A 23336-nucleotide genomic window follows, 5' to 3' on the forward strand; every position below is an offset into this window, starting at 1 on the left:
TAACACTAGATCATATGCACCGGAAGGGGAAGGGGGGGGGGGATGGGGTATGGATGAGGGAAGGGGAGGGGGGGGATGGGGATGGATGAGTGAAGGGGAGGACACAGCCAGGGGCGTCATCTGGTCTCCAAAAGTAGGAGTGACATTCTGAAAATGGCGAGCGAAGCCGTATAAATATGAATATTTGGATGATATTCAGGGAAAAGGAAGACTGATTTAACAATATTAGTCAACAAGTTTGTAAGTCCACAATTTACAGACTGGCTAAAATACGTTACAAGTCTTCTGTGACATCTTCAATATACAGTTCCACTTAACTCTATAGAGACTATGATCAGTATTTAATATTACAAACTTTTACAGTAGAAGTAATAAGGATAAAAATAAACTTATCATTTTATGGCAGGGGGTACACCTAGGCACGTGTCTCCCATGAAAATAATGATAAAATAATAATATTGAAGATTTCGATAATAATAACATAAATAAGAAATATAAAAATGGAAAAAATAAAAAAATCGATTAAAAAAATATATATATATATGTATATATATATATATATATATATATATATATATATATATATATATATATATATATATATATATATATATATACATATATATATATATGCATGTATATATATATATATATATATATATATATATATATATATATATATATATATATATATATATATATATATATATATAATTATGAAGCTACAAATGTTGTTTAATATCAGTTCACGCTACTTCAGGAATATCCTGATGGAGAATTATCGCCGAAGGAGAATTTTATAAATGATAAGTGGATCGATACCGCTGGGTCTCGATCCCTCGACGAGACCCGGCGGTACTGATCCATTTATCACTTATAAAATTCTCCTTCGATGATAATTTACCATCGGGAACATTCCCAAGTAGCGTGAATTGGATATTGAACATTTGTGGCTTCATGATTGTATATAAATCACGGTGTGATAAAAATTTCTATATAATACACACACACATATAACTGTATATATATACAGGTATATATACATATACATATATATATAATACGAAAATTGGTGCCGCCCCATGAAATTTTTCTGAATCCCTAGTGCTTAAAACAGCCTCTAAAATTGAATAGTAACGAACTTTGGTTATGTATGTACCCATTCGAAGTCTTTCCTATACCCTTAAGAATATGAGCCTTTTAAATTCCAAAATCGAAAAACAGTTCCCACATAAATTCGTCTCGGTGTGTTGAAGTGTTTGTTGGTCTGCATGAAAAAAATTACTTTGTTAGAGACTCAATGTCTTGTGCTAAAGGCCAGCCAGTGAACTAGCTCAATGTTTTATGAACTAGCCAGTGTTTTTAAGTCCAAAATTCAAATATGAGTTTAGATACCGTCTAGGTCATACAGTAGAGTAATTATTTAAACAATTTAAAACGTGAAATAATTGCCAAAGGTACACAAGGTCCATTTGTGCTTGCCTTCGCTTCTCGTTGCCTTCGATCCCCTGCGACTAGCCTAGGCCTAAGGTTAATCTGTAAGCCTGAAAATCAAGTCTTGCAATCGCACAGGTCATGCAGTTGGACTAATGTGCAATTGAGGCATGAAATGTGATATTAATGTTTGGGAGATCCGTGTTAAACCGAAGCAGCGTTAAATTTCTGTTGGCCGATGCGATTTGAAGTTTCATTCTTTGGGGTAAGTTCAACTCTCGTTGTTCAGAATTTATTTTGCGAGATATAGGCCGGTTATTTTTCGTAAGACTCCAGCCAGCTCCCAATTTATAATTCATATTTTTCTTGGGTAAAACACATCAAAACAAAAAATTTCTTCTCAATTTTACTTGCATAATCTTCGTCAAATGCTTAACAACAGATAAAAATAGTTAATCAAATTACGACTTAGAAGGTATGACAATGCTGGCCCCCCCCACCTCCCCCCATAGCTAATACGGCAAAAATGTAACCAGTAAATAGTCCAGGTTACTTTAGGTTGGTATTTTTAGGGGTTTACTGGTTATTTTTAGGTTATTTATGGAGGTAGTGCCCTATCATTTCCTAGTCATGTCTGCATGAAAACCAAAATCAATGGCTTTTCATGCAAAAATTACTTTAAATTCCTCTAAAAGGAAGTAAAATAACATAAAAACGCATCATTCTAAACGGGTGGCTGAAGTCTAACGAAAAATTACATATAGGCCTAGTTCATGTTAATTTTTATGATCGTAACCAAGGTGGGTCTGCCACGTGAAATCTGAAAGTATTTCCTGGTTACATTTTTTATGGTTTTAGGTCAGAGCGCAGATGTTCATATTGTTTCAGTTAGGAGGTAAATTTTTTAAATTAGGCTACAACTGACAACCATCATAGGATAACAGTTTTTCAGGTATTATTTCAGGTAATTATTTTACACGAACATAATGGCTACCATTATTTCAGTATTTTTTCACATTTTTAGTATTTTTACTAATTTTACCTTTGTATGACTTAGGTTGTGGTGTTACTCAGTTTAATGCCATCCCGCCCATCTATCTTGTTTCTTAATTGAAATATTTACCACTAGCCAATAATGGATGTTTAGGTTAATATGGGTCCAGCAGAGGCGAAGTCTCCAATTGTCGGTTATAGGTAGGTTAGGTTGTGTTAGTTTGCTACACTTTGAATTTTACCCTGATTCCATTTCCCTCTTTTTTTGGGGGCGTGGGTGGGTGGGTAGGAAAGAGGACTTTAATACAAAATATCCTATTTCTGGCAGAAATTATCAGTCCCATATGATTCTGTTCACTATCATATAGAATAACATGATTTATATGCCAAGTTGGCTCATAGTGAAGCAGTGGAAATATCTTAGTTGCAAAATGTTGCAATTTTGATATAGTTAGACAGATGGCAGCATATTAGACTAAATACTAAAAAATTCCATATAACAAATATATATGGTAATTGTAAACAAAGTAAAGTTGGTTTTGCATTATACCAATATCGCATACTCTATAGGCTACATTGGGAATGGAAATTTTACAAAAGATTGCATTTAATGTATCATCATTTCAATGATTTTGATCTCTGTTCCTGTCTTTCCTGTAATCTTGGGAAAACCTGGGAAGTAATGGTTTTGGAAAAGGGACCATTAAGCTTTGAAACTGAGGGTTACTTGTTGCACTCAAGGATAAAATAAACTGAATTATAGCAAAGAATGTAGAAAAACAACAGCCTAGTTATGTGGAGGAAGCCCAAAATCTAACCCATCTGACAAATGCAGCCTTTTCTGACCTCAGCCCTTGAACCTCCTAATACATCTTATCCTATCCCTTTCCATGAATCCATGAGTACAGTGCCCAGGCCTTGTGGGAACAACCACCTTAAAAGATTTGGTAAATATATGTAATATCTTAAAGACTTGCACCACCTATTTTTGCTTTTTTAATTTTTCAGCATTATTGTTTGTGCAAAACACTTTGTTTTTGTTTCTCCTTCCCCTTCCATCTAACAATTAAGGAGCAGACGCAGGTGGGAAGCCAAGTTTTTTTTTTATTATTATTATAGGGCCATACCAAAAGTAGTGACTTCTGCCTACAGGAAAGGTAAAATTTGCATAAAACTTAAGCTCAGCAGTTTGCAGTGCCAGGTCATCAAACCAAGCTTTTGTAAAACAGACATAATAAGCAGTGGAACAGCTGGTTACATGGCTCATGTGTGTAATTAGTAACAATGGATCAAAGTATACAAAGCAAAATTTGGCAAGGGCAGTAAGATGGATACATACTAACCTAACCTTTCATAGCCTAAAGTAACCCAGGATACCTGGCTCTAAGTGACCAGGACAATCTAGCATAACATGATCTAGAAATCATAAATTACAGATTGAATTGCAGGGATATATCCTAACCTAACGTAGGATACCTTAATTTATATATATATATATATATATATATATATATATATATATATATATATATATATATATATATATATATATCATCAGTCTTGTGCTTGTATGTTTTTCTGAAATATTTAGGTATGAGTTTCTGCAATATTTGGTAACTGAGGGAAAAATTTTTCTGTTTTTGGGGGGAGCCGGGGGGTGGGGCGCTGGGCAACGTAAGGCCGTAGTTTTGACGTCCAATGAAGATGTTATGTCTAGTGCAAAGGAATTGAAATGACTTCTCAATAGTAAGTTAATCGAATAAAACTTCAATTAAGCCATAACCGTTTAGCATTTCTTAATTTTTTTAAATATCTTGACTAAAACTGTTTAAGACTTTTTCAAACTCACTTAAAACTGATGAAACTTTCTTTTTACCTGGTGGTCTTACGTTTCTGCAATAACGTCTTTATGATAAATCTCTCTCTCACCCTCTGTTTTTTGGTGGTGATTTATTTTCACCCACCCCATTTAAAGAAGAATGCTTTTGCTTGGTTATGCTTGTGTGCTGTGCAGACCGAGGTAAATTGTACACATTTATTGTTAGCAGACATGCGCACACCTGTTTTTTTCGAACAGGAGAACTGTCGAAGTAGTCGTTATGCTCAAAGGCAGAATGTTAAGTAAGACGGAAACAGGAATAAGAAACTCGGTAAATGACCAGCTGCGCTGTGTTGATAAATATGAATTTTCAAGACATCAACTCACACTGATGTTACTGACACGTACAAACGCTTCCTCATTCTCGTCCATTGTGCGACTTAAGCAATCTCTCTCTCTCTCTCTCTCTCTCTCTCTCTCTCTCTCTCTCTCTCTCTCTCTCTCTCTCTCTCTCTCTCTCAAAAGCAGGATAGGCAATGCCATTGGAGTAGAACTAAATGTTATGATAACACTCTAACCAAGAATAGTCACCAAGTCCAAAAATGAATCATTATTTTGCCAAGCATCCACATCGAAAGTAACGTGTTGTTTTTTTTGTGGGGGGAGGGGCGGGCGGTGGTGTGCATCTGTAGATGTTTTCCTATATGTGATAGGCTGGGCTTATTTTTGTTGTTATATACACTGTCGTTATTGCTTATTCTTGTTCATGAGTCGTTAGTATTTACATTTGTGTATGATTATTGCCTAAATAAAATTAAGCTTTATTATTGCTATTAAGTTTTATTTTTGGTTTTCACACAAGTATCTTCTTGTTAATAAACTTCTTCTTGGTTCATTTTATTAATTTTGTAAGTATTTAATTATTATTAACCTTGACTAACCCTTTGTCTTATCTAACATTTTTCCATCATTGCTTATTTTTATTCTCGTTCATGAGGCTGTTATTGGTGTTTTATTGCTGTGATCAGTCACACAGCATTCATTGTTTGAGTTGAAGTTGGAAGAAAAAAAAGGATCTGGAGATAGGCTATATGAGAAAAATTTTGTGTGGGCAAACTTATGTCAACTTAATATTCTCAGTTTATCTTATGCTTAAACAGTTCTCTTGAAAAATATAATATCATTTTTAAGGAGAACTGTTTAATTTGTTGTAAATTTATAATTTGCTTATTTCTTGACTTGAAACTGTAAAAATTGTGAAACGTAAAACATTAGATTTTCCCAACCGTGAACTCCTATTTTCGTTAGTAACAGTGTTCTCGCGCGTTCGTCAATATCTCGGGACTGCTGTACGGCTTGGCATGACAAAGGCACTGACAGACAGCGTTTATTAGAGAAGAAGTACTGAGCAAATTAACCTGCAGATACATAATGCGAATAAAACAAAAATAGTAGCCCACACATTGTTTAGCAAATTTGATATTCTTCGTATAACCAAGTGTGTGATTTTACTTTAGCAAATAGAAATTATAAAGTTATTTAATACTATCTTTTCTTTATTTCTTACCCTGAGATCGCACATATTTTTAAAGAAACTTCTTTAAGCGTGCGGAAACTAAGAACAGCAGCAATCAGCGCCCATTTCCTGTTTTGTAAACAATCAAGTTTTTCTTGCAGTGTAAGTATTTCACTGGCTTTGGCCATGGTCAGTGATAGTCTCTTAAGATAATTTTTTGCATACTCTGCAGCTGAAAAATGACTAAACAGTTAGAACTGTTCAGTCATTTCTCAGCTATTTATTACTGATTTTCAAAGGAAAAAATAATTTTCCATTAAAACTAAAAACTGCGTAGTTAATATTAGGACTAACACGGGTATATTTTGCTGTTTTTTTAAGTTTATGACAACCTTGCGTATTTTTTTGCGAAATTATAGAATTCTGTGAGGCACGAAAAATTATGAAATGCTTGATCTGAAGGTGAATCTATTTAATGATCTTGGTGACTTTTACTAATATCCTTCAAGGACCTTGTTCAGACTTCAAGGACCTTGTTCAAATTTTAGATTTCAGAGCTTTGTTTTCATTTTCTCCATTTGGTGGAATTGCCTATGCATTGATGACGGGCCATGGTCATTGAAACCTACACCAATCTCTGAATCAGAGGAAGGATGAGTCCTCCGTTTCCGTTATCGTTGTATGCAATTCGAAGTTTTACCAGTAGTCTTTGGATTAACGACTTTTTTAAGCTACAAATTGTTATTTCAATTCGTTTTAGAATCAAGCAGCGACAATTCAAACACACTTTGTTCAACTTGTGAAAATTTCTCACCATCATCATCATTACCTTCTGGATCGTGATCTGTACTATATTTTTTGGAGGTCTTTCTGTCGGCCCTCTTTCGAGCTGTCAAGCAGACCATTGCCCTTTTACGCTGCCGTTTGTTTATATATATATATATATATATATATATATATATATATATATATATATATATATATATATATATATATATATATATATATATATATATATAGTATATGAGTGTGTGTGTGTGTGTGTGTACGTGTGTTTGTGTGCCTGTACGTGTGCGTACTCAGAAAATCACATAAAATGCACGGGACTTATAGTATAAACAAATGCCACAAGAAACACGCAGAGGTTCATGAACAAAAGATAAGGCTCTTAATAATGAAATTCTGCCTGTTATTGTGGTATTCGCATATGTATGTATGTGTGAATATATATATATATATATATATATATATATATATATATATATATATATATATATATATATATTTATTTATATTTATACACACACATACACATAAACACCGTATCGTGCTTCTCAGTTATGAAAAGAGGATCCATAGTAATATACTTGATTAGCAAAAAGAAATGCGTTTGTAAAGTTATGTAAAAATCTCGTAGCTTTCGTCCATCCTACTATGGATCAAGTCCGCAGTAGGATGGACGAAAACTATATATAAGCTTTGTATATACACATATCGTTTTGCTAATTAAGTATATTACTGTGGATTATATATATATATATATATATATATATATATATATATATATATATATATATATATATATATATATTTATATATAAGGGTGAACAAAAGTATGTGGCTGTAGATGGAACAGGATTTTGTGTTAGGATTATACACCAACGATGGTGTTTATTATAACTGTGGCGTGCGTGTTATATTAGATTTTATAACTGAATTTATCTAAATTTTTCAGATAACCCATAATGGCAAACAATTTAAATATTGATGCAAGAAAATGTTATCATTCAGTCGCCCCCTAGCTGCTACCCTTTCATTTCTGTTACTGTCCCCCCGTCCATCTTCTCTTTCTTTCATTTTACTTTCCATCCTCTCCTAACAATTGATTCATAGTGTAAATGCGAGGTTTTCCTCCTGTTACACCTTTCAAAACTTTTTACTGATAATTTCCATTTACTGTCAGTTTCCCAGTGCGTGGCCCTTGGCCTGAAATCAGTCTTCTGTCTATCTGGTCACGGCACTAATGAAAATTAAAGGGATAGATTTTCAGTGATGTGTATCTTGTGACTTCAACTGAAGATCCAAGACCGGAAAAAACAGCACAGTGTATTGTGTTTTCAGAGGGGCGGAATTTTCAGAATTAAATTACCTAGCTTTTGTTTTCTTGGTTTGACATTAACTCGTATCTAAGTGCAAAAACTAACTGACTACAAGTAAACCCGTCTGCCTTAAAGTAGCAAATCTCGTTTTAGTTTTCTGTTAGAGAAAATTATTGAGATTACTTTTAGTCTGTCCGTCCGCCCTCAGATCTTAAAAACTACTGAGGTTAGAGGGCTACAAATTGGTATGTTGATCACCCATCCTCCAGTCATCAGACATACAAAATTGCAGCCCTTTAGCCTCAGTAGTTTTTATTTTATTTAAAGGTTAAAGTTAGCCATGGGTCGTGACTGAAAGTTTCATAGGCCGCGGATGAGAGTTTCATGGGCCGTGGCTGAGAGTTTCTTACAGCATTATACGCTGTACAGAAAACTCGATTTTGCCGAAGAAACTTCGGCTCAATTTTTACTTGTCATTCCTAGTATTAGGAAATGGCCTTTATTTCATTAAAGAAAGTTGTGGTATGTCCATTACACGTGAAGAGGTGGATAAGTGTTGTTCGAATTCTGTTCTCGGCTCCAATTAATGTGTGCAATCTCATTGCATATTCTCTGCAGCGACTGGAATGAAAGCTGAACATATCAGTGAATAAATGCATTGGTGTCGAAAAGGATGGACTGCGATCGTATCAAGATGAGCGTTGCCGGGACATGCGGTCCTTAAATAATGCTGATACTTGGCAACTAAACAGCTTCAACTAGCCCAAATTCGATAACCTATGACTCATAATTACGAGTTATTAATGGTAAGCTATAGAACCATTTTGACAGAGTTTGAATACGCAAGTGGAAAATTACTGGTGTAGGCAAGGTCTATAGACCTTGGGTGTAGGCCTACGCCAACGTACAGGACATAGGGCTATTGATTACCCTAGAGGTTTACATGAAATGTGATTCAGGTAATTATTATTATTATTATTATTATTATTATTATTATTATTATTATTATTCAGAGCATAAACCCTATTCATGTGGAACAAACCCAAAGGGCATTTAACTTGAAATTCTAGCTTCCAACGAATATGGTGTTCATTTGAAGAAGTAACAGAAGGTAACAGGAAATAAGAAAGTAAGTATACCTTAGTTTTACCAGACCGCTGAGCTGATTAACAGCTCTCCTAGGGCTGCCCCGAAGGATTAGACTTATTTTACGTGGCTAAGAACCAATTGGTTACCTAGCAACGGGACCTACAGCTTATTGTGGAATCCGAACCACATTATAGCGAGAAATGAATTTCTATCACCAGAAATAAATTCCTCTAACTCTTCGTCAGCCGGCTGGGGGAATTGAACTCCGGCCCATCAAGTGACAGTCTGAAGCTCAACCGACTTAACCAACGAAGGGCTTAAAGAAGATATCAGTTATTAGAACAAAAATACATTAAATAAGTAAATAGATGAAAATGTAAGTAAATTATTAAAATACAAGGAGAATTGCATTAGGGTAATGTGTTGTATCTTTGCTAGAACTTTTGTAGTCCAGTTACATAACATCTTCAAGGAAACTTCCACAGTCCAACGGTGTGAGGAATGAAAGACCTCTGGAGCTGATCAGTTCGACAGTGAGGCACATTAACTGAATATTGGTGTTGCTGTTCAACGATTCTGGTTGCTCGCGGCAGGGAACGAGGATCAGGGATCGATTGTGAATGTGAAAGCTCTCTGTTGAAATGCAAATTATGAAAAATTGACAAACAGTAGATCATCCGTCGGCTGTCCAAGTCTGTTACTTAAGGTTCTTTGCAGCGTCCCTTCGGCCCCTAGCTACAACCTCTTTCATTCTTTTTACTGCACCTACGTTCATGTTGTCTTTCCTCCGTCTTATTTTCCACCCTCTCCTAACAATTGTTTCTTAGTGCAACTGCGAGGTTTTCCTCCTGTTACACTTTTCAAACTTATTTACTGTCAATTTCATTTCAGCGCTGAATGACCTCACAGGTCCCAGCGCTTGGCCTTTTTCCTAAATTCTAAATTCTATATTCATGGTCCAAGTCATAACTGCTAATTGAGGGGATTGGGGCTGTTCAGGCTATTGATGTGTTCCAACGTTTAAATCTGACACATAAGACGGGTGTTGTTATATTTAGAGAGGAAAAAGGATTACGCGGGTTTTATAGATGGATTCAAATTACCGAAGTGTTTCAGTGCCTTCCCTCGCTGGACATTTTACGGTCACTAATGCGCTTGAGTTGGGACTTTGATTACTAAAATGCTTTTTGTTTAAGTCAGCATTTGTATTACTGATATTGTTTATTCCCCGAATGAATAGATAGGATTGACATAGTTTTTCACGGAATTTGAATGATTAACAACAACACTAATTATTTCGGAAGTCGTAAGATCATTTTTCCCGGACAGATTACAGGATTATTATAACCTGTTATTTCTTATGTCTTTCATCCATCAAGATAATACAATACACATGTCTATAGGTAAATGTTCTATAATAGTGATATGTAGCCCTTGAAATGGATTAGTTTGTTTCCAGTGTGAAAAGGAAGTTACCGCTAACAAATAAGTGAAATACTGAAGGTCCAGTTTTTATTGGAATAATACCTGCAAGAAAGTTGTATCTTGTGTAGTTCTCAGGCCCAGATTCAAGATGCAGACACCAACAGCGGTGACGATGACATGTAGACTTAGGCCCTTCATTTTCTGAAAAAAATTTATGTGGAATTATACTTCACATATGTTGTTTATGTAGCAGTTTTCCTTTTCTATCTATAAGAGTGATTTTATATATATATAAATTAATAAATTATATATATATAAATTAATAAATATATATATATATATATAATGTGTGTATGTATATATAAAATTAGCGGGAGTGCTTAGCTCAGTAGAGTGCCTTGGTAGTCTATGATTTAAAGAAAAGCTAGAAAATATTACGTTCATCCATTAACCACCGATTCAGGAGTGAACCCGAAATGGAGAAAAATTTCGTTATAAAAGCCAATTAATTCACTTACATTTTTTTTCTCCTATGTACATCACCCCTTGGCCACATCTGTCCATCACACTCTCGATCTCCCTCCCGAAGCTTCTGATTTGCATATTTTTTTTTCTTTTCTGTTTATTGTTCTCCGTTCTTTCTTCACGATCATATAAACTCCAAACACTTTTCATCTATGGTAACTTTTATTTTTACTTTTTCATTATATCTTCGTTCTCGTTTCTTTGAGCCCTCCTTTTTCCTAACGAAACAATTCATCTCAATAGCTTTCACTTTTTTTCCCTCAGTGGCATATAATGTTAGTGCTTCACAACCTAGACTTTCTGCAAAGCTGCTTCCATCCTGCTCATATATCATCCCCTCCTCCTAATTTTTTTATACCACTGAATGTTACTTATATTCCCAAATACCTATTATCCATTTCAGGGACCGCGAGTCATTTTTTTTTCTCAAATATCTTTCAAACTAATTATTTGATATCAAAATGGTACTTTGACACAGTGTACAAGACACCTCCCGCTAATTTTTGGTAATATAGTGCATTGTCAAATGGTTTTATTTAAGGCGTTTACTCTTGACTTACATGGTGCTGCCAAGCATCGCTAAATTATGCATTCGAACGTCCTTTATCCCCATCCCATCACTCCCTCCCCCTTGCCCTCCTCATCCCTTCCTCAACCCACTTTCCTGGCCTCCCCATTTCCACCCCCCGCCCCTTTCTTGTCTATGGGGGAGAGTGGACGTTGGATTGCGTGGTTTAGGCCTGCTGACTCATGCGACTTTGCCTTTAAAAGTCAAGAGTAAATACCTTAACTAACACTATTTGACAATGCACTGTATTACCAAACATTAGCGGGAGGTGTCTTGTGCTCTGTGTCAAAGTACTATTTCGATCAACTAATTAGTTTGAAAGATATTTGAGAAAAACGATGACTCGCGGTCCCTGAAATGGATAGTAAACTAGTCTGCCGCTTCTATATTAGCATCCATTCCTCCACGTTTATGTATCTTACCCACTTGATTGTACTGTTAGTAGCATTCATATTCAATTTTCCGTTCACGAAAAATTTCAGTAATCGCTATAGTTTTTGTTTATTATCTCCAGCTATCAATCTATCATTGCAAGTTCTACCTGCCCCACACTCCATTGATGACATTGCACATTCTACAAAGTTGCGCCTACATCTCCTGTCCTTTCCCTGGCTTCTCTCATCACCATAGATATAAAACGACCAGGAAGCAATGGAACGATATCACATACTTAACCGGAAACCACTTTCACCCCAAAACCAATCCATATCATTAACATGTTGTAACTCACACTTCTGTTTCATTATGAAAACTGAGAATTCTCAAACAAATTAGTTCCTCGTTGGGTGAGTCGGTAGAGTTGTCGGCTAGCACTTTGCTAGGCCCGAGTTCGAGCACTCTGCTAGGCCCGAGTTCGAGTCTTCGGCCAGCCAATGAAGAATTAGAGGAATTTATTTCCTGTGATAGAAATTCATTTCTCGATATAATGTGGTTCGGATTCCACAATAAGCTGTAGATCCCGTTGCTAGGTAACCAATTGGTTCTTAGCCACGTAAAATAAGTCTAATCCTTCGGGCCAGCCCTAGAAGAGCTGTTAATCAGCTCAGTGGTCTGGTTAAAGTAAGGTATACTTAACTTTTAACTTTTTCTCGAACAAATTACTTTCCATACCTTATATTCTCACGACCCACAATATTACTTATTTATTACCTCTGACATTAAACTTTTGTAGGAACAGAATATAGAATTTTGGCCAAAGGGCAAGCGCTGGGACCTATGAGGTTATTCAACGCTGAAAGGAGAATTGAAAGTAGAACGTTTTTAAAGGTGTAACAGGAGAAAAACGTGGCAGTTGCGATATGAAACAATTGTTGAGGGAGGGTGGAAAGTAAGACGAAAGAAAGCGAATATTAACAGAGGCACAAGTAAAAGGAATGAAAGGGGTTGCAGCTAGGGGCCGAAGGGACGCTGCAAAGAACCTTAGTAATGCCTACGTGACAGCGCTAACCTCCTACGGGGTTAAATTTTTGCAGGTTCCGTTCTCCTGATAAAGGCTTTTTCTCTCTTTACTCTTAAACCTCTTGGATAACTGTTTCATAGCAAGCAAGCAAGCAAGCACCATTCACACATCCTCTTCCTTGTTGAAAACCACGCTGCCCTTCACTTCTCAGTCCTCCTTTTTTCATCTATCAAAACTCTATCATAAGCATACAATGTATGTATTTCCCTGGATAGCAAAGAACAGTTATTCCTATCAAGCATTCCATTAGACTCTTCCGTTCATCCTACATGCCAGACATTTAAACCATGTAGGCTACCCCATCAACCATGTACCCCATCACATACTGTAGTATCTCTCATAAGAGAGATATACGTGATGGATATTATTGTATTATTATATGAGAGACATTGTATTATTGTTTATGAAAGCCTCTAAAACATTCTCCTCTTGGAGAATGTTAAGATGTAGTACAGGTGCCGTCGTTAAAAAATGGAAAAGTATCGAGATTTGATGGGATTCTATTACATGATTGGGTTCACAGTTTAAATGTCTAGACATGTAGGATGACGAAAAGAGTCTAATGACATGCTTGATAGGAATAGCCTAATTGTTCTTTCATATTCAGAGAAAATGTGATAGGTGTGCTTTTAAGAATAAAAAATGGTTATGCCATTACTTAGAATACATAGGCTACATACTTACATACATATAGATAAATAAATATTTGTACATTATATTAATATATGTGTGTATGTATACACATACATCCATGCAATCTTGTAGTCACACTAGCCATATATATATATATATATATGTAGGCCTGTTATATAGCCATTAATGGTAATATTAATAATAGCTATCTACCTGGTGAAAGTGACCAGTAAACTGTATATATACATTTCAGCCTAATCAATAATAACTTCTATAACGCTATGTTATGATGGTGGGATGAGTCTGTTTCATCTGCACTAAAACTTATCTGAACGCAAACATACATGTATGGATGAACGCAATAGATTTATATATCCATTTTAGTAGTGTAGTGAACTTAATGATATTCTCACCCTTGACATTGTATATGAAGAAGACATCTTCATTTATTTCGCTTATGGATTCAAGGCTTGAAGTGGTGTGTATCCAGAATGTGTGAACGAGATGCTAAGGGGTTATTTTGGCTATTAATAATACACACATATCTGGTAAAAATGACTAACAGATTCTGTATATATATATATATATATATATATATATATATATATATATATATATATATATATATATATATATATATATATATATATATATATATATATATATACATACATACATACATACATACAAATACACACAAATATATACACACACACACACACACACACACACATATATATATATATATATATATATATATATATATATATATGTAAAAATATCAACCTACTAAACAGTAACTACATAAACACCACGTTACAGTGATGAGATGGATCTTTTCCAGCTCTAGTAGATAGTAAAACTAGCCTGTGTGAATTCGACAGATATACAGTATTGTACCACGATGGACAAAATGATAACCTAACGCCCACTGCTGTGATTTCTTAGTTTATTTTTCATTGCATTGCAGGCTTGTAGCGAAAAGCGTGTATGAAAAAGTGTCAATAGAGAAGTTGAGAGGTCACTGTGTAGCCAATATTAAGTATCTGGTGAAAGTGTCGAGTAGATAATGTAATAAATACATGCATATTTATATACGTATATGCACTCACATATATACACATATATATATATATATATGTATGTATATTGTGTGTATGTCTATATACACTATATACCCATATGTATATACATATATATGTATATATATATATATATATATATATATATATATATATATATATATATATATATATATATATATATATATATATATATATATATACATACAGTGTGCTCCCACAACGGATAAATGAGATATATTAAGAATAGGACTATGAGGAAAACATTCTCCTTCAGGATATAAAATAGGATGGGATAGTGTTCTATAGGGGATTTTCATTAAACTTACTTGTTCAGCCGAAAGGAAGGGAACGTCCAGCTTTGTATGACAGGAGGAAAGATCTGACTAACCAAAATCTATCTATACTAGGAGATGACTTCAGCCCGTGAGTTCTTCACAGTAAACGCTGGTGATCATTTACATTTGACAACGCACTCATTAAAATTCTTTGCGTTCACCAGAGTCTAATGAACGGGTGCCAACCTTACTCCATATTTTTTATGTAAATTTTGCATTTCGAATTGAGTGAAAGGGAATTAATCTGAGTCACTATTCCTTGTCATGTGGTTCTGAAGGCCCCCAATGAATCTTTGTTATCCTGAAAGTCTTTTGAAAATATGACTAGGTATACTACGCATACTTAATCATCATCGTCTCTACCGATGCTTAAGTGATGTGGACGCGAAATATCAACATTATTACTTAGGCAGGTCACTGAACATTAGGGGGAATGAGTTGTGGCAAAGACTGCGTATGTTGAATAGCTTTGGGGCTGAGGAAATACTGTACATTTATCTCGATGTTAATGAAAGACTGGATTCTTTGTGCTGAAGGTCTCAAATATAAGATATCTTTATTCTTCATTGTGTATAACATGTTCATATCGTAAAATATTGTCATTATTAAGGTAACTGTGACATACGAGGGTTGGAGACATCCAGTAAAATGTCTTACAAACGGAGTTCGAATATCTTCTTTAAGCGTTGATTAGCATGTAGGGTTTATATCCCAATTATTAGGCTTTACACGCTTTAAAGATGATTTTCGTGAGCATGGAATGGCTACGTTCCAGTGTCAAGTTCTTGAGAAATCGTGAGAAATATATTTTTGTCATGACGAAAAGATTTTTAGTTGCTGTTTACTCGAAAGCACAGGTATAAATCATCAAGGTTTCTTTTCAATGGAAGTAAAGATCTTATCGGATTCACATCCAATAAAATTCCACGAAACTTGACAGTAGGTAAAGCTTTACAGTATTAATCGTAAAATCAGTAAAATACATAAATGTGAAAGACATCCTGAAAAGGGAAGCGAACACTGGAAAGTATTCAGTACAGTATTCTTAATTTGCCAAATGTTTGACAGCAACAAATTAGGCTAATGTACATTCTTGATGATTGTATTTTGGAGTGCTAGAAAAAAGGGGACACGGTCAATGCACCTCACAAGGTGCACTTTAGGCATTATTGAAGGATGTTTGCAACATCTCTTCGGCCGCCAGCTGAACCCACTTTTTAGCTGTATACCGTGTCTTCATTCCCGCTTCTGTTTACTTACCTTTCATTCCCGCTTCCCTTGTAGGGAAGTGTGCCGTCAGTGCACTTCAGGCGGTGCACTTTAGGCATTACTTAAAAGTTCTTTGCAGCGTCCCTTCGGTCCTTAGCTGTAAACCATTTCATTATTGTTACTGTACCTCCGTTCATATTCTCTCTCTTCCATCTCACTTTCCTAACAATTGATTCATAGTGCAACGGCGAAGTTTACCTCCTGCAACACCTCTCACACCAAGGTCTTGATCAGCAGGAAAGCCTTACAATAGTAAAGCCAAAATCGATTGGCAGGACGGAGCGAAGGTAGATTCATACAGTAGTGTTAATATGCGAAATTCATAGTATTTAAATTGTACTGAACAGAGATTTTTAAAGAATTTTTATGTAGGTTTGCCCCAAATTCTTTTTTTTATTTTTCAACTAAAAAGATGTCCGTTCAGTTTCCATCACCACAAGATATAAGAAATATTTGTACTTATCGTAAATGTGGCATAGTTTTTGAAGAGTGTTGCCAATTGTACTGTATGGTGAAGACGTCTTCTACAGTAAACTCATTCAGCGACCTTAACCCAGCCCTACAAGACAACGGAAGTCGCCTGCAATGTTTTCAAATGTTTTCAGCAGGATGATAAAGGCGGACCTTCGATATATCAAGATTGACAGGTGGTATGACAGTTGCTGCAACAGGAGTGAGCGACAGAACTATGTTTTGGTTGCATCGAGAAGCTAAAAATGAAGATCGACCTGTTTTTCATGAACCAATAAACCATCATTCAAAAACTGATAGTGCTTGATGATTTTACAAAGTATGTCTTAACTTCAAAGTTATAGCTATCTATCTGTCTGTATGTATATATATATAATATACTGTATGTATATGTATATATATATATATATATATATATATATATATATATATATATATATATATATATATAATGAACAACAAAACCAATGAATAAGCTATATAACTTTAGACTCAAACGGCCAAACATGATTAAATTGAAAGCCATAGACCAAGGTCTTAGATTAAAAGGCTTAAGATCGCCCTAGATGAGTCTTAAAAATATTCTACCATATGATATCTGCATTAGCTCCGCCTGCCACTCAAATTTGGTTCTACAACAGTTAAAAACCAGTTCTTGAAATTTTAATGTTGGGAAATGTGTCCATTGTAATGACCAAATGCCCTCTTAACTTCTCGATTTTCTGACACTCTTTGGATACACTTGTCACCAGAAAGCCTAAGATCCAAATGAAGAAATTCTGATGCTTGTGGGTCCGATTCCTGCCACAGGCATCAAAAATTCTTCAGCTGGTTCTTCATTTGGATCTTAGGTTTTTTTGTGACAAACATATTCAGAAAGTGTGAAGAAATCCATAAGTTAAGATGGCATTGTAGTCATAATAATTACATATATATATATATATATATATATATATATATATATATATATATATATATATATATATATATATATATATATATATATATATATATATATATTGCAACGAAGGAAACTTCTTTCTAAACAACCTCACCAGCTTTTTTACCATAATAACTTAGCAGATAAAAGAATAAAAATAAAATTTTAATTATTTTTAAATAAAGGAACTGTGGGTCTCATTTGCCCCTTCTCCAGTTCTCTCCTTCTTTCCCTGTATGGGTCAGCCCTAATCCCTCTCTCTGTTCAAAATGACTGCCTGAGATCATGATTTCTAGGTGCAGCTTTCGAAGATGCAAATTCCTTGCCAGTGGTGTATGACTGGAAGGGGAGGAGCCAAAAAAAAGAAAGTCTGGCCACCATGACACCTAGCAGTGACCCACGTGCATACCCCTTTAGAAAACGAGGCGGGGATTGACTTGCACACCACCTGCAATGATGCCACGGCACGGTGTAATCCCCAAGGTTATATATGGACCATGAAACAGCAGTCAGAGAGAGAAGCTCTCAGAACTCCATTGAGGATACTTGCTGTCCATCCCTCTTGCCTGCCCCTTGTACTCCCTCCACGTGTTCAACCCCGAGATTCAAACCAGTACACTTTTGTAGTGGCATCCCTTCATTTTCCTCCCTCCATCGCTGGCGCCCCTATTGGACGAGGGCATTTTCATCCTGATGAAGGTAATGTACCAGAATAAGGTTTCTTGGTCAGTCACGATCCTGTTATTTCTCTGTCTGATTTATTTCTTATTTCCATTGTGCGATCACCTTCGGTAATTGTTGTTGAAGCATAAAGTGTCAGCTTAATTCTGCACTGGTGTTGAACTGAGTTTTTGGCACCATTTGTGCATTCCCTTAGTTCCCTTTGAGCATATTATTATTATGCAAGTAACCACTTGCATCTCGTTGCAGATCGGCCTTGGCTGTGGAACCACTCTCGGCTCTTTCCCATGTGCAGTGGCCTTACACCACCTCCTTAATCCACCCCTCTGCAATTTTCCTATTATGAAGACATCACTGGTGTATAATATTTCTCCTGTGTAGAATTCATTCATTTAGCAGGACTTTGTTATTACCCGCCCCATAATTCTTCATTCTTCTGATCTGTGTTTATTATGTAAATATAACTAATTAAGAGAACCCTTGAGTTTATATAATCTTCCCTCACATGAAGAAGGCCCTAAGCCAGCATTGTTTTCCTTGATTTATTTATCTACAGAGCTGCCTTAACCAGTCTTATTAGTCAGATTTTTAGTGAAAATATATTAGATTTCTTGATAATGTAAAGAACTCCCTGCGATCATCCATTGCCGCCCAGAATCCAGTAAGTATATATATTATTAGAGTTCTACCTGGAAGGGATGTGGAACTTACCATGGTACTTTCAAATCTGACTACAAGTGTTGATTCAGGTAAAGCGTACAAAAAGAAATCTAAGCTGAAGGCCTTATTTCAACACGGAAAGTTGCAGATAAACACGTAGGGTCACTTAAAATCACTTATATTTAAAGTTAACAATTAAATCAGAAGAATGGGGAATTTCGAAAACCAGACAGGTAAAACAGAGTCTGTCGAATGACTGAATTTACAACAATTTAAACAATAACAGAACTGGGGAAAAGTCCACTTCGAAGAACACCATTGGGTTAGAGCAGTGGTTAGGACCATGGCACAAGCACAAGATGAAGAGTTGATTTCACAGCAAGAAACTCTGTGTGCAATCGAGAATGCATTTGGTTACTTACAAAACCTAGGTAGCATTTTTAAAGAGAATGGAGTGGGTGCACAGAAGGTGCCAAAGCAACTCGATTCTAGACACTGGTAACATGTGAATTTTGGACATTTACTCACTGCACTGAACAAGTCAGGTCTCTATGGAAAATTCCACTTAAAAAAAAAAAATAATAAATTCAGTAGAAGAATAACAGATTAGCGACTGATTTAAAACCTTGCTTCTGGTACTTTACCTTATAGTCGGAGACGGGGTCCTTGTCTACAGCACCAGCATGGAGGGCAAGAATTTACGGGGCTTGCACTGTAAAAAGACTAAGGCTCAAAGCAGCCATGTGGGAAGGGTCAAGGCTCTGAGGGAGTGGAGGAAGTGGGGCAAGTGTGTTAGTTCCGCAGCTGGGTGTTTTTCAGGAGCACCGCCCGTGTGGTGCCTTTTGAGACCTCGGCAGATTATGATTCTCTTCCTTCCAGATGGCAGTGTCTACTCACCTGGCAGTCCGTTTTCTATGCCTTTGGAGTATGTGGTAGGCCCTGGCCACTTGGTGATTAGCTCCTGTGGCCCAGGCACTTTCTCCTTTTGGATTAATCTCTTTCACTGTCTCGTCTATGACTCTGGCGGGGATTTGGTCTCCAAAAGGCAGTACCTGGAAGAGAGGTCTCAAGCAGTCACAAGGTCAAGGAAGAGGATTAAAAGATTACTAAGGGGTGAGGAATGAGAGATTTTTAGGAAGGGACAATATTTTCCACAACCTGGCTTTGTTAGTCAGAGGAGTTATTAACATTACTATACTTGTTTCAGTCGGAATAGAAACAGATTAAGTTTATATGGTACATTATTGCAAGCTTAGAGGGCGAGGTGACTTAGAAGAGGGCTCCCTTGTGACAATATATATTTATATATATATATATACATTATATTATATATATAATATATATATACACATACAATATATATATATATATATATATATATATATATATATATATATATATATATATATATATATATATATATATGGATAGATAGATTTGTGGCCTTTGCCGATCAGAACTGATCTCACCCCTGAGGCATCCTCGCCAACAGAGCATCATCGAAATGGGGGTTTATTTTTACCAGGGATGGGCCCTTCCCCATTCTCAGCTCCATCAGCTAGCCAAGATCCTAAGGCGTCTTTTCTCTTATGTAGAAGACGTTTGGTTCCTTTGCAGAGTCCCGAAACCAGTCACTGAGTGAATTGAAACGCCTTACCGACTCAGAAAATCTTCCAAGTCGCATTCTCATAAATCATATCAGCAGCAAGGTCCTTATTACTGCCAGTTTCCATTTCAGCACTGAATGACCTCATAGGTCCCAGCACTTGGCCTAAATTCTGTATTCTATTCTATTCTAATATTCAATCCCACGTCCTTTTATTCTTGCTTCGCAACCTCTCCAACGATTATTTCATCGTGCATCAGCATGGTTTTCTCCCAGTTCCACTTTTAGATCCTTGTGCTTCATCGTGTTTATTTTCTGGATTTGTTTTTGTTGCTGTCTAATAACTCTAGTGCTTAGCTCAACAGACTGATTTTCATAAACCAATCAACCTGCTAGACCAAGGTGTTACTCAAGCATACCTGCCGAAAGAGAGAGAGAGAGAGAGAGAGAGAGAGAGAGAGAGAGAGAGAGAGAGAGAGAGAGATTCGTATTGTAAACTTGCTGCATTGCACATGCACATACAGTATTTAAATGGATCGTAGAAAGGTAGTTAAGGCTAGAAATGGGAACAGATGTGCTAAATCGAGGCTGAAGAGTAATAAAGAAGGAAGAGTCACAGTCATTTCTTGAGGCTTCCTAAGTGTTCAGTCAGTTCATGCCCCAAAATTTTGTTCCCAACCGTCTACTGACTAATGGGTATTGTCTACTAGCTTTAGGATGATTATTTTGAATGACAGTGAGAAAATGAGCAGGATATTGTAACAATGATAAATACAGGAATACGTTTTAGCTTAACTAATAGGGATCTTGACACCTCCAGCCTTCGTTGAATGAAGTGGGAGTGGTATTTGCAAGATATACAATAACCTAACCTAACCTAACATAGGGTGCTGCATCCTACTCAGCTTCCTTATTTTAACCTGAACTGGAGCTCTGTGACCTACCCTACTGATTGTTTTAAGTGTGCTAGCAATACTTAAAGGGATACTGTACATCCAAATAACATTCTGGGACGCATCCATATAGTCATCATGATTAAATTAAAAGAAGGAAAACATAAAGATAACCAGGTCGAAGGCTACCCGCGACTGGAAAAGCCAAGGTCTTAGACCTTGGGAAAAACAATTGTGGCCGATATACAAACCAGTGAGTAAGGTAGCTACTTAATTGGTTGAAATACATTCTTCTATTTTTTTTTAATCTATTGTCAAATGGATATTTTTATTCATGAAGATTTATAAACATACTCGAGAATATTTGAACTTCATATATTAAGTAATATAAAGGTTTACATTATGTAGAATGAAAAGCTGCTGTCCGTACTGTAGAGATAATGACAGCGTTGTTTTGGAATAATAGAACGTAGTGGGGCTTGTGAGATTCAGGAAACTTGAAATGTTGACTGTGAGCAACAACAGAACACTTAACATGTACACTGTGACTGGGCAGGAGACCCGAATATTACTGATGTTGCAACAATCACAAATTACATTTTTAACCTCCTCTTGACCTCTGTATCCCTCAGGGGCATGAGAGGCCGTTGATGAGAGGTCATAGGCTAACAAATACATGTACTTAAAACTATCTCGGCGTTAACTTTGGTGTTTTGCGAAGCTGGTTCAGCAATGAGAAATAAGGCAAACTTACAGAAATAACAAAAGATATATGAAACTGGCGTCCGAAGAACCGGAAATAAGTAGATCACAACAAGGCTAAGGAACTGAGTGAGTCAGGAAGTGCTTGCCAAGTAAAAGACGTTCGAGTGAACTACAATTATTCTAATTTGAGTTGCAAAACTGTTTATTTATTTGAATTGCAAAACTGTTGATTTATCTTAGTTCACACTGAGCATCTCCATGTGTCAGTGTTTTCGTAAAACTTTAAATTAGAATTAAGCGGGAAAAATTTAACACGCTCTCATTCTTGCCATCAGTTTGCTAAAGCGGTAATTTGTTTAAATAATAGGAGTCATAACTTGTCAGCTTCTCTGTTATTATTACTGCAAGCTCAGAATGTGATTATTATTTACATTAGGCGGACTTAAGAAATGTAATGTCGTGTGAGTGGCCGAAGTAACTTTTGAGCTTCGGAACTCGGAGAGTACATCTTTAGGTTTCTCGTAAGCAGGATCCATACAGAGGGGGGTCAATTAAGAGTGGGACGAAAATACGACCTATTCCGCGCACCTCCTCACGTAGTTCCTCGTTGGGCGAGTGGTTTCCGTTCTCAGCTAGCACTGCTGGCCGCGAGTTCGAATCTCCGACTGTCCAATGAAGAATAAGAGGAATTTGTTTCTGGTAATAGAAATTCATTTCTCGCTATAATGTGGTTCGGACTCCACAATAAGCTGTAGGTCCCGTTGCTAGGTAACCATTTGGTTCTTAGCCACGTAAAATAAATCTAATCCTTCGGGCCAGCCCTAGGAGAGCTGCTAATCAGCTCAGTGGTCTGGTTAAACTAAGGTATACTTAACCTACTCACGAGAGCCCCCGTGAGGCAGGTGGCGCTCAGTAAATGATAGGCGCTAATTCCTTTCGCTCTTTTATCTTGACTTATCTACCCGTTCCTGATACTTGTCTTTTTTCTTTCCTTCATCCATGCTTTCATTAGTGAAACTCAACTCCAGTTAAGACTTTCACATTCGTTATTTTGGTTCTAAGTCAATGATCTTATCGTTAAAGTAGGCTACTGACCAGAGGAACTAAAGGTTTATAGTCATCAAAAGGGAT

General features: G+C 36.2%; 1 protein-coding gene across 1 annotated transcript in view; it reads left to right on the forward strand.

Moving 5' to 3' along the window:
• Positions 1-1616: 1616 nt before the first annotated feature.
• The window catches only part of LOC136837356 (uncharacterized), a 208831-nt gene continuing 187111 nt past the window's right edge, over positions 1617-23336 (forward strand). The window contains exon 1 of the mRNA XM_067102099.1: positions 1617-1699. The gene's annotated coding sequence lies outside the window, so the exon portion shown is untranslated. The remainder of the gene's footprint in view (positions 1700-23336) is intronic.

This window comes from Macrobrachium rosenbergii, chromosome 59 (assembly GCF_040412425.1).
Source record: "Macrobrachium rosenbergii isolate ZJJX-2024 chromosome 59, ASM4041242v1, whole genome shotgun sequence".
Taxonomy (NCBI): Eukaryota; Metazoa; Arthropoda; class Malacostraca; order Decapoda; family Palaemonidae; genus Macrobrachium; species Macrobrachium rosenbergii.